Here is a 14,468-nt window from a genome sequence, read left to right on the forward strand (position 1 = left end):
TTCTCAAACCTATAATAATGGCATCCTCCGCATCTCATGAATCCAACAATAATGATAGCAGAATACAGTCTACCAGAGCCGACAGTCGTGTTCTCGTCTTCCTCCCAATGCGGCCAAACAATCACGCTATAGAACTTAAAACCACATTGTTTGACGATCGTTTTGCCATTATTATTGAGTTCTTCAGACACAGCATTCTTCTCCCTGCCCTCACTCAAGCTGATACAGCCGTACCCCTAAAGTACGTTCAATAGTATTGGCAAACTTGTGAGTTTGATGAAGAAAGCCACGGTATAATGGAGGATATGGACGCCCCTAAAGATATGATTTGTTCCCTCAAAATATCGCAGGCTAAGGTTTCCCGGATACTGTGCATTCCCACACGAAAGGAACTTGGAATCGCACAGTTTGACGAACCACCAACCACAGAAAACATTCTCCGGTTCGTGAAGATGCTAGGTTACAACCATGACCTACGCAACGTCTCAAACTTCAAACGACAATGCCTTCCACCTATGTGGAATCTGTTTTTCTCCATTTTTAACAAATCCCTTACATGCAAGTTGGGCTCATTAGACCAAGGGAATACAAACATCATGACAATCATGTACGGGCTGTTTTTCAATCTGAACCTTGACTACGCCTTCCTCATCTACAATGAAATACTTTCGGCAGTGATCAAGAAGTCAAAGCTCCAAGCCGCTGGTAAGCCTCTTCCTGCGGTTCTCTTTCCTCGCTTCCTCGCACTCTTTATCGGGGACGTAATGAGGAAACATGGCCTACAGCCACGGAGCCATTCACGCCCGTCCACAAAATGCATGGTCATCGCCCAACTATCTCAAAGGAGGGTTATACGATCAATCGTCCCCTTCCCAGGGATATGCTCAATGTCATACCATCAACATCTGAGATACGCCAGACCTACGAACGCTCCATGCTGCCCCATTAACCGAGGGCAGCTACCCCGAAGCACTTAGAGCCGTCCTTTGAATCTAGCGAGGGCGCACATGAGTCATCATCATCGGATGATGACAATGATGATTATGATGCTACTCAACGTGCCTCCCCCGGCCCTACTCATACACTTCCACAACCCATTTCCCAAAGGGCAACCACATCTTCTACCCTTGGCGATCAAAGCCAAAGGGGTATTGAAACAGGACGACCCAGTCCAATCCCTACCCCAGCCAGCCATCGAGGCCATCCTTCGGGCCTCTGGAGATGAACAAGCCGAGGAACCACATTTTCCATCACCCCTCTCTCAACAGAGAGGTGATGAAGAGATAAGACCCCCTTCGCCTCAGGACTCGCCATATCCCACCATACACACAGAAGCACGTGTTGCTTCTGATATTGAACCCATAGATCGTTCAGAGCGATCTGCCCTTCGTGCACAGCCCCCTTCGGTATTTGATCTACCAAAGGGGACACACATCCGCTTCACTTACCCGGCCACCTCACCCAAATCAAAGCGATCTTGCAATCTTACAACACCACCTCACCCAAATCGAAACCCAAACACAGGCCAACACCACCCGCTTACAAATGCTCCAACAAACCGTCACCCAACACCATAACACCACTTCCTCCCTAGCCACCCAACGAAACCAAGTCATCATCCAATCAATCGCCACCCTCACGGCCCAGGCAACTGAGGCCGATGAGAACCTTACCTACATAATTACCCAACTTCAAACCATCCTCCGCAACCTTCACTCTCTATCTACAACCATCACCCCCCAAGTCCCTCACCAAACACCACAACCATCCACCACCTCTATCGATGATTCCCTAGCCAATCTCACCCACCAAATGGCCTCCATCCAAGACACCCACACCCAACTCCCCACCGCTATCCTCGCCCAAATACCCCAACCCACTACTCAACCACCACCTCCCTCTGCAGGCCCATCCTTCGATGAAGCGTTCTCCACTTTCACTGCAGAGGTGAGAGACCTAATAACCAACCTTCCCATTCTCCCATACACATCCACCTCCAACATGCCACCACTAATTTCATCCTCCACGACCGAGTTCGCCACACGAGTGGACTTGTGAGCTCTGTCAAGGGCACTGGTCTCATCTTTTAACGAGATCACTGCAAAATTTGTTCATCGGGCCACTCGTCCAACAATGGTTCTCTCACAGAATCTGACCGATGAACAACGGCGCACAACTACCCTCCTACAAACAATGGAGGCGAGTCAATGGCAGCCCTCCCTGAAGGCATACCTCGCTACCTTCAGGAAGGAACAGAAGAAGAAGAGGACAAGAGCCTCTTGCTCAAGCAGCCGCCCGCACAAGAGGCCTAGGCATGACGACCAAGACCCCGATGATCAAGGTCTTGGACCTCATTAGGGGGAGACACAGGCCGCGGCTGCACGACAAACCGAATCCGCTGCACCACCATCATCATCACCTCAACCACCACCATCACCAGAAGGAACCCAAGCATGTGAACCAGAGGCTCTGCCCTCTGAAGATGTAAATATACAAGTTCCCTTCGCTGAAACCCAAGAGCCCATCGTATTGAGCTCTTCAACCGATGAAGAACCTACTACCCCATCAACACAACAAAACCAACCTCTTCCCTCAACACCAACATCAAACCTACCCTTAACTCCTTCACCAACACCACGCACCACTCAACCATTTACCTTATCCATGCAACCTGAACCAATGACACTACAACCTTCATCACCCCAACAACCACAATCTCGTACCGAATCCCATGCACCAGAAACCACCCAAACAGAACCAAGTGAACCCCAACCAACCCAACCTGAACCAACACCAACCCATACACAACCCTTAACCCAAACACCCGTGGTGCATGCAGATACTCCCTCTTCCTCAAAGCAACCTCCTTAGAGCTTGGTTGACGAAATAATACAGAGCATGGAATCAATGAGGAGACGTCCCGATTTGCCACCCAGGGAACCAATTTTGCTAGAGAATGTTCATTAATATCTTTACCAAGACCACGACGACAATTTGACTATCAACCCTCCAATCTTATCGCCTGAGTCCATGGACCTCCTACACCATAAATTCATTAGACAGACCACTCAAGCACCCCAGACTGTCTTTTCGAATGATGGGATAAGGAGGGTCATTAAACTGAAAATAAAGACATTTGCCAACCGAGCCATCCGATACGTCGAGTTCACTGCGGAGAGAGGTGTTCAACGAGAACGACCTCATCAACCTCAACCCATAAGACTTGATTGAATTATATGCATATACGGCTCAGAGGCAAGACCACGGCATCAGATATGGAATAGCAAACCGAGCGGTGGTAAAAACGATGGAAACCCTGGTAAACCACAGAGCCAAGAGCGATTTTGAAATAGTTTGATTGTTGAATTCGAGCAATTGAAGCTAGACCTGTTAGCGACATTTTAATCATAGGATAACACATAACTTCTAGGTAGCTTAAGGTAAGTGACGAAATGAGTACCCAAGTAGTAGCCATTGAACAACAAAGTCTTGACATAGCAGATGAAAGTACCCATCCCTTTATCAAAAGTGAATTGGAAGGCTTTACAGTTGGAGTCATTCAAGCATGCCTGCTTGCATTTTTCGAGAGTTGACTCTCCGATATAGATAGAATCAAACCCATAAAATTCCACATGAGGGAGTTTGACGAATCCATATGTTTCATGATGTCCAGTATGATGGAATACAGGTTCACACCCAAAAGACATATCTGTGTGGTTCAAGCCTTGTACCCGTGCATGCAAATGCATCTCCTTCCCGATTCAAAACTGTAAGTACAAAGGCTGTTTTGGCCACAAATCTCATGAATTTCACATGGTGTTGAAATTGCTTGCCATGAAACAGTCCAACTTCTTTTATTCAGAGTATAAACTCTAACATTGCCATCAATATCAAGTGTCAGTCTTCTATGAAGCGTCTGGCCAACGTCTGTGGTAACAAACATGAAATCGTCTGTGGACTTGAAACGACCTGTGGTATCAAGTAAAACAAATCGACTGTTGTTGTAAGTAGTCCTCCCTGCTTCCCATGCTCGTAACCAAGGGCTAGGCCAATAAACACTGGTTATTTCGTCGCTATTATAAAGAAGACGGATTACGTTATCRTTGTCAAAATAGAGCTTGTAGAATCCAGAAGACAAATTTGATGAACTTCTGGAAGATATAAGGACGGTATCTTTGGTGAAAGGCTGATTGGGGAGAATGGTATCAGTCGGAAAACTGAAGCTTTGCCAAAGATATGGTTGTTCATCTGACTGGTTAAGAACAAGATTACCGGAGTCAATGAGTTGCAATTGCAAAGCCGAAGTAGATTTAGTGTCGGTCCTCCAAATTCTTCGGCCARCATCCGTTAGCACAAGATTTCCAGTTGTATGCATGGAAAACTTGGAACGTTTTCCGTTAATAGGTTCGTCTCTGTTGGCCATCCAAACCAATGTGTGATTGCCATCGGACATGGGCTCAGAAAACCATACTGCAAAGTAATAAGCATTTATGCCAATTTGGTGAAATCGGGCAGGAAAAAGCTTGTTTGGTGAAACCAAAACATCGTTGCTTTCAACAGAAAGTGAGGTGCCTTGGGTTAGAACATGATTTGGTGAAGTAGCAGAAGATGGTGAAGATGAGAGGAGAATTAGAGGCAAGAGAAAGAGGGATAGCAAATGCATGATGTTGAATATTAACGAATCAATTCCGAGTTTGTATGTGTATATATACATCAATAAAGTTGACTTTTTGAAAAAGTAGTGATTTTATTAAATAYAATTACGCGACCAATACGCCAAACCCACTGTTTTTCTTTGGATATATTTCAAATTGGAGCATTTTAAACAAATTCATTTTATAATAGAAAACAGTAACTTTAAAAACATATATATTATCGGTTTTAAATAATTAAAAATAATTATATTATTATAATTTTTATCCTAATATGTTTTTCTTAAAAACAATTAGATAAAATAATGATAATTTAATCTCGTTGATATAAAATAATGAAAAAATCATTTCTTTTTTTTAATATTAAAATTTAAATAATTCTCTAAATTTAAAATTTTCTATTATTTTTCTTTATAATATAATATGTTGAAGCAAAATAATTCAAAAACAAAATTCCTCTGTTCTCTATTTTTAAGGATATTAAGAAATTTATGAAAGAGACATGAACAAGAAAAAAAGTCAAAAATTTAAAACCTCTTGCACCCAACGACATTTAACATTTTCATTTTAAATTAATAAGTTTTTAAATTTCTTTTCAAAAAATAAATCAACGAACATTTAGAAATTGGTTATCTACATTATTTTAACCTAAAAAAGCTATGTGCAACCGGTTAGTAATGTTTTAAATTAACAGAAAAACTTAAATCAGTTTTATCGTTCCCAAACCCTACATTATTCAAACCTCTTGCACCCAACGACACTGCTCATGCTCTCCTTTGCCACCCCAAACTGCCTCGTTGTCGTCCGCTCTCCTTTTTTGATCTATTTATACGTACTCAACTAAATTGTTGGAAAAGAAAGAAAATCGAAAGACAAAAAAATCAAAAAGAAAAGATCGATGACAGGGGCAACGACAATCGCAATGAGCAACGATGAGGTAGCAAGAGGGAGTGATGTTGTGGTTGCAAGGGTATGAAAAGTGTAGGATTTGGAACAAAGTAACTATTTGGGTTGTTCTTTTATTTTTAAATTTTTTTAGTCAATTACAAATAAGTTCTTATTTAAGTTAAGAATGTAGATAACAAAATTTTAAAAGTTAGTTTATTTATTGAAAAGATAATAAAATAATCAAAATCTTAATAATTTAAAATAGAAAGGTTAAGAGGCCGTTTACCAAACGCTTACTTGGGTAAGCATTTACAAGTCACATTATCTAACCGGATGAATATGGTAAGGACCAAGAATCTTATTCGATAAGAGCGAGACAAGAACCAATAGTCTTACACTGTAAATGAGAGCGACGACTCTTACCACGGTAAGCGATATATTACCGGATAAATTGTTGCATTCGATGTCGTTTTGACACTACAAAAATGCAGAGTATCAGCGAGGGAAAATTCCCACGCAAATCCGTCTCTAAAAGGGTAATCTGTCGCTGATACTCCATCGGTCAAATGCTCGTAGGTAATATTATTAGCGAGAGATCGGCAAGAGATATCAGCGACGGATTTGCGAGGGATACTTTCAGCGACGGATCAGCGAGAGATCGGCAAGGGATATCAGCGACGGATTTGCGAGGGATACTTTCAGCGACGGATCAACGAGGGAAATTATTACCAACGGATCAGCGAGGGATCTGCGAGGGATCCTTCAGTGAGGGATCTGCGAGGGAACTTTCAGCGACGGATCTGTGAGGGATCCATCAGCGAGGGATCTGCGAGGGATCCTTTAGTGAGGGATCTGCGAGGGATCTTTCAGCGAGGGATCTGCGAGTGAACCTTCAGTGAAGGATCTGCGAGGGAACCTTCAGCGACGGATCTGCGAGGGATCCTTCAACGACGGATCTTCGAGGAAATTTTCAAGGACTTTCAGCGACGGATTTTCCCTCGCTAATCCGTCGCTAATTTGTATTAATCTAAAAAATATTTTTTTTGAAATTGCATAATTTCTGTATTCATTTATACAAAAAACTGGAAATAATATAACAAACCAAAATTGTAAACAAATTAAAACTAAGTCGGGAAGTCGCTAACGATCCATAGTAGTATAGCTCTCATCTCGAAATTATTCGTACGATACGTATCATATGTAAGAACACCCTCCGTATATAACATTTTTAGATCATCTATTAGCGGCTTGAGAAACACATCCAAATTTTGACCGGGGCTCTTTCTACCAGGGATGACCAATGCAAGCTCAACATATGAATCTTTCAAAGCCATCCAAGGAGGTAGATTGTAGATGGTAATAAAGACGGGCCATAATGAATATGGATTCGAAGTTGAATTATTCGGGTTGAAACCGTCGGTGTATAACCCAAGATGAACATTCCGGATCTCAGTAGCAAAGTCAGGATCCCTCATGTCGAAATGCTTCCAAGCCGCACCATCACTTGGATGTACCATTTCACCCGGTTCCGCCCAATGATCGTAATGCCAAGTCATCTCTTTCGCGGTCTTTGGAGACGTATACAATCTTTGGAGTCTTGGAACAATCGGTAAGTACGTCAACACCAAGTTAGGAACCTTCTTTCGTCCCGTCTTGTAACAACTTTCATTGCATACTCGGCAGTGGGTCAACCCAGAATCATGCTTGTAAAATAACATGCAATAGTTTTTGCAAACATCGATCTTTTGTTTTGGTAGAGCAAGATTTTTCAAACTATTCTTTGTCTCATAGAAGTTACAGGATAATTTATCACCCTCCGATAGCATCCGCTTAAAAACAGGAAGCACTCTATTATATGTCGTCTCAGGTACATTACATTCTGCCTTCCAATGCAACAAACTCGTCGCAGCTCCTAATTTTGAAAAAGTTTTACATCCATTCCATAAAGGCTAGTCAACAGTTTGTAACATGTTATAAAATCTTTGGGCAGAAAGATTAGGTGTTTGCTCTTCCCATGTCATGGCATCATATACCATGTGATCGTTCAACATTTGAAAATAACCTTCATTATGATCCACGATAGGATTAGAAGATTAACCCACATCTTGATTAGATACATGACAATAGGTTTCACCATGTCCCCACCGAATGGTATAATCAAACATGAAACCATATTTCATCAAGTGTAGTTTCACGTCTTCTCTTTCTCTATAGGCTTCGTTTCGACACTTGGAGCAAGGACATCTATATGGAACACTGTGTAGTTCCCCTTTCAACATAATCTTCATTGGCATAGGCAATGTCCAAAAAACCTTCCAAGTGTCTGACATTGGTCCGGCTAAGAGCCCCTCGATCATCATTCTTTCTATACATCCATCCTCTATCTGTCAACATATTCAATAACTACAACAAAGAAAGAAGTAGTTAGTCGACATAATCTTCATTGGCATAGGCAGATAAGCGAGGGAAATGCCAAAAATCTCATTCCCTCGTTGATCCCTCGCAGATCAGCAAGGGATCAGTGAGGGATTGTGTTTTTGGCTTTTCTTTCGTTGATCCCTCGCTGATCAGCGAGGGAATGAGTTTTTGGCATTTCCCTTGCTGATCTGCGAGGGATTTTTTTTCTCGCTGATATTCGTTGCTAATACCTGGTTTTCTAGTAGTGTAGTGGACTAAAATCTTAYCATTTAGTTAAATAATAGTGTTAAATTTTATTGATAAACACTTACCGGATAAGAATTCATTCTTTTGCTCAAATGAATAATATTTAAAGTGGCTTAGTTAATTAACCATCAAAAAGATTATATCAGAAAAAAAACAATTATTTAATTTCTTCAATCTGTATCTATATCAATGTGTTTTTCTTTTCTATGTTTTTTAATTGATTTATACATAAACTGATATGTTATAAATTTATAAAAACATAATCATATATAAATTATACTAATTTTTTTTAACCAATCATAGTCTTTAATTTTTTTATCAACGTTTGTGATTAAATAGGAGGTTATGATCTGATAAAAAATGAAACAAATTAAATGGTATTAGATGAAGGCATTTCTGAAATAAATTGTTTTATTTTTTTTGGAAGAAATCATATTTTATTTTTAGAAGATAACCATATTTTATTTTTGGAAAACTATCAATAATAACATTTAATTGATTTTTGTTTAAAGGTGAAATCAAAAAGTTTATAGATGAAACTAGAAAATGAAACAATGATTTTTGTTAAAGTTCATAAGTGATACCAGATAATCAAAGTTCATAAGTGAAACAATGATTTCAGATTATCTTATTTTGAGCGCATCCAAATTATCTTAAAAGTAAACTACGATTTTAGTCTTTGTGATCCGCTATTCGTTGTCAATTTCATCTTTGGTCGTTAAAAATTGTTTTTCTCGTTCCTATGATGGTATGATCTGCAATTCCTATCGTTTTTCGTCCTTAAGACTAATTTCGTCTTTAAAATAGTCAGTTAGGTAATGGGCATTTTTTGTATTTTACCTACTTTAATTTTATACTTAACTTTTTATTATTATAGTAGTGTGGATCACGCACATTGCACGATAGCGATAAATATTTTAAAAAAGTACATGACCGAGTTAACATAAAACACAATTCTTTAGTTAATAATTAATGAAATACAATTTAAAATGAAGAATACATTTTCATAAATGGTTTATATTCATATATTGATAACCATGTATTCTCTACTCAGTTTGAGATGTGTCGGTAAAATATTTGTTGTTATGCTATTTAGAACTAAAAAAATACGTCACACAACCATATCCTATTGTTGTTACGAAGGGTTTGAAGATTTTTCTTCTTCCAAAAAAATGATTCAACTAAAATTAGACAACCCTATGAGTTGCCACAAATGAACATCCTCTCTTCTTATGAATATATACTCACATGTTTCGTAAAAAATCATCTTTCTAACCGGTGTGGGATTACCAGACTCACCACATTTCGAATTTATATCAAGCCTTCCTTCCTTAATTCTTATAGTTACCTTCATTCTCCAATCTAGCATTCTCTCATTAACTTGGAATGACTAAAACAACACCACAATCCAATATTTAAGGATACTCAAATCTCACAATGTCACCTCAAATACCCTTGGTTGTTCATTATATATATATATATATATAAAGATTGAGAGATTATGATAAAATGAATTGTTTTATCATGTAAATTAAATAATATAGCAATGAAATCCTTATGAAAAATGTTTTATCCTTGTTCATTCTTGACGTTCATTCTTGATGGAATACCGAGTCCACTAAATACTAATTAACTAAGTAGCCTTTTGTTAACAAATGAAATTGTAACAACGGTAAGTTTAGTCGAATCCATAGGGACTTAGTTCAACTAACACTTCACCGGACCATTCAATCGGTTGGAGCGTCGCATAATCTACATATCAAATACAAATATAATTAATTAAAATTAAATCTCAACGGGGGTTGGATTGTTAGGAATGAAACATATAATTCAAATTATATAAAAGTGCAAGAAATTAAGAGTCCGCAATAGTCTATTTTGATAAAGATGCAAACACTCATTATTGATCCTATAATTATAACAATATGAAACAAGTCTAAATTGGTTATAATTTTTTTTTGATTAACCTGGATATCCAACCTGCTATGCGAGCCGACTAATCTCAGGGCGACCACCTGCTTTGCAGATAACCCGAAGTCACCGCATTTGAACCTCCGTGACCACAAGGAGACTTTTATTCCTTCTTGGATTTGAACCTGGAATCTTCTGGTACTTTTGACATTTGGAGCCAAGCTCAAACCAATCAGGCACCACCCTTGTGGCTAAATTGGTTATAATTGCCAACAAACTCTGACAATCTAAGTTTTTCCTTAACTAAATATTTATTAAAAGAAGCTCTTCCACCAAATTATAATCACAAATAGGAACTTGAACAAGATCTCAAACTCCTACATGCAATTAGCATTATCGGGCGAGAAAAACACAAATTCAAAGCTATAATAAGCTCGTAAGTTCGGCTTAAAATGACTTTGCTTACAAGATTTCAAGAACGCATTTCAAAAACCTTACTGAAATAAAGTGGGTTCAGTTGTAATTTCATCAAAATCACTAGAAAATTACGTATCTAAGTTTTTGACCAACAATCATTCACAAGAACATCAAATAAGTGGCCAAATCAATCAACATTGAAGTAAAATTACTCATTAATCACTAAAATCCAACAAATAAACTTGTCCTCGTCGATTTTAATGGAATATCAAAGTGAATGCATCCAAACCAAAAGATTAACTTTCGTTGGGACTGAGAAATTAGCCACACATGGCTAAACTAGGGGTTTTGCAAATCAAACTATAAAAAAAGAAATTACCAAAGATGAGTAGAATCGATGCTTGACGCTTCCAATCACTCCCTTCGTGTCTCTATAATGATTTATGGTCAACCCCCCTTCAAATGACGGTTCCAAACTCATTTTATATCAATAGAATGGGAAAAAAAAAACTGCTCAAGATTCAAAAATTGGCGAAACTGATCCCTGGAGTAAATTATACGACCCTTGCATGCGACCCGGGTGCGTGACCCTTAGCATTTTGTGTACCCTAAGTGCATACCCCATATGAGACCCTTGCATGCAACCCTCGCGTATGATCCTTGCATGTCAGAGTAGCATTTTGTGTACCGTAAATCTAAATATATTATTATGCGACCCTTGAATGCAAACTTGCATGGCAGGATAGCATTTTTCTCTGTTTTATCTTTATTTCACCACTTGTTTGTACAACCTTCTTTAGTAGATTAACCATTTACCTTAGCGTTTTTTCGCCCATTTCTTGTTCTGATTAACATAAAACTTAGATTAGGCTTATAAAAACATAATTTAGGCTTGTTAAAACATAAAAGAGGATTTTGAGCCTATAAAAACATATTAACACATGAAAGTTCGATGCTATGAATTTTTATACTCACCTCCTTCCATTTTATCGTCTTCTAAAATTTCAACCTACACTTATAATTGTTCCTTTAATATATACTGAGAGATTTTTTATATAAAATCAATGATTCATTTTTTATGATTATTTTTTCTAATTGATTTTTACATAATAAGATTTTATAACAAACCATGATTTTGAATGGTTTATTCCTAACCGTTTTTTAAATGAAAGAATCATTAAACTTTCTCATTTTGAATGAAAACTCATTAAACTTTTTCATTTTGAATGATAAAGTCCCTAAAATAAATTGAATAAATACTCGAACTTTTAAAATTGGATACCTACATCTTTTTAACCCCAAACCTGAAATCGGCTAGGAAAGGTTTTAAAGTAAAAAAGAGAACTTAAACACTTTTATTGTTCTCAACTCTACGTCATTCAAACCCTTTTGTCGCCTCATCGTTGTTTCCTCTCTATTACCACCTATCATTGTTGTTGGCCCCTACCATAAATCTCACTCTTTTTTATTATTTTTCGATTCTCCATCTTTTGTGATGTGTCTTTATCTGCTCCGGTAAATTGTTGTACATGAAGAAGAATTGAAAGAAAAAACAAATTAAAAAGAGGGATATTGATGGCAGGGGACAACGACGGGAATGGACGGTATAGAGAACAAATAACGATGGGGAGACGAGGAGTAGCAAGGGGGTGATGTCATTATGTGCGAAGGGTTTGAATAACATAGAGTTTAGAATGGTAAAACTGATTTATGTAAATAAAAAATTTGTTAAAAGGATGTAAGTGACCAATTTTTAAAACTTCGATGATTTGTTTATTTTAAAAAAATATTCAGAGAATTAACCATTCAAAATGAGAAAATTTAATGATTTTCATTAAAAAAAATTCAAAGATTTAATCATTTAAAATAAGAAAGTTTAATAGTTTTTTTATTAAAAAAAGTTATGGACAAATTTGTTCAAAATTGAAAAGTGGGTTGAATTTCTTATACTTTTCCCTATTTTTCACTTAAAGTTGTAGGTAATTACAGAAGAGGTGGGCATTCGATGGAAATGAAAAAAACCTTCGTTGATAATTTTTGACAATCGTGAGATGTTTGGGATTGTTTATAAAAACAACTTATTGATTTATTTCGGTATGACACCAGTAATAAGTCCTTTTGAGTATTTTGATAAACAGCTTATACATTGTTAAACCGGTGATAATGAGTTTTTAACGAAGTTAAACCCTTATAACTTATAATAAGTTGATAACAACTTTTATAAAAAAAAACATAAGTTATTTTAAATAAACAATCCCAAACACTCCAAGAACCGTATCAACTCGTCTGTTAACACGATTCCTTATTCACAAGGCGCATAGAGAATTTAGTTATTCCAATACATTATGAGTGTTTTGAATCTGGTTCTCTCGTAATCTAAATATGGGGATATTATTGATTTAAATTTTTATACATTTTAAATATATTTGCTAACCAAATTTTTAATTTTTTATATTGAAGTATTATTTCAACTGCTCCACATTGTTTCAGAGACAGACTTAATGTAGAGCATATGGTGGCTCGTGCCACCGTTTCATTCCTCCGTCGTAATGTAAGAAATTATAGGGTCGTCCAAAGTGTCACCGTATCAATTTGTTGTATGTCACTGTATATATTTTGAAACTATAATGAAGAAACAAGTTTCCCTTAGTAAAGTTGGTTTGCAAGCCATTTCTTTCACCCTGGTTTCGAATTTGAATCCCGTTAGTTTCATGTATTTAAGTTTTAGCTTGGACACACGACCTGACATATGAAAAGTCTTGAACTAATCAACAGACCAATGATGATTTTATGAAAAAAAATTATATTTGTTTTTGTAGTAAATTGATGTCACCATTTGAAAAAAAAATTCTGGGTCCATCCTGCATCGAGCCTATGCAAGCACTGATCCCAAATATAATAAATGTGCCTCAAGAAATGCAGCAAACATGGAAAATCACAGTTCTCTAGTCTTAATTTATGGGCCATCATCACATATTTATTCATGATAAAAAAAAAGTTAATCGATCAACCCTTGAAATTATTTGATAGATTTTAAATGTTTTTGTAATAATACTATTTTTTATTTTTCACTAAAAAATCTCTGTACAAAATATGTATTGTTTGCTTCTAACCAATTTTGAGCCAGTTAGCCAAACAGCTTTAGTCGAAACATAGCCGCCCTTGCTTATGTGGATCGGCCACTAATAGCGGCTTAAGCGGCTTCCATGCGGGTCTACTCACTTTCATAACTCGCCCGCAACACTCTATGATGCATATGAGTTCCCTCTTTGGGCTCCAACTCATATGTAGTTGTGATAACTGGACCCTGGTTATCACCTGAGGTAATTAATATGTGATTATTTGATGAATGATTATTTGATAACATGATAAATTGTTATATTTAATCATGATAGTATGTGAATTTATATGCATAAGGAATAATATGCATAATATGAAATATGTATGATATATATATATATATATATGCGCATGCATGATATATATGCATGGATGTGTGTGTGTGTATATATATATATATATATATATGCATGGGGTATGTTTGTATGCATATGAGAGCATGCATGAAGGCGGTTTAGCCGCCATATCTTACCCGCATAAAATGCTGGGTATCAACGAGGGAAAATTCCCTCGCTGATCCGTCGCTGAAAGGGCTTTCCGCTGATCTGTCGTTGATACTCCGTCAGTCAAACAGTCGTAGGTAATGCTATCAGCGACGGATTTGCGACGGACACTTTCAGCGACGGATCAGCGAGGGAAGTATTTAGCGACGGATTTGCGAGGGAACCTTTAGCGACGGATTTGCGAGGGAACTTTCAGCGACAGATTTGCGAGGGAACTTTCAGCGACGGATTTGCGAGGGAAATTTCAGCGACGGATTTGCGAGGGAACTTTCAGCGACGGATTTGCGAGGGAAATTCAAGCACTTTCAGCGAC

The 14,468-nt window shown here is 37.6% G+C and overlaps 1 pseudogene; it reads right to left on the minus strand.

Annotated features, from left to right (window-relative positions):
- Nucleotides 1-1,791: 1,791 nt before the first annotated feature.
- LOC112503063 lies at nucleotides 1,792-4,663 on the minus strand (annotated as a pseudogene).
- Nucleotides 4,664-14,468: the final 9,805 nt, after the last annotated feature.

Source organism: Cynara cardunculus, unplaced genomic scaffold, assembly GCF_001531365.2.
Source record: "Cynara cardunculus var. scolymus isolate 2C unplaced genomic scaffold, CcrdV1 Un_Scaffold_2469, whole genome shotgun sequence".
Classification (NCBI taxonomy): Eukaryota; Viridiplantae; Streptophyta; class Magnoliopsida; order Asterales; family Asteraceae; genus Cynara; species Cynara cardunculus.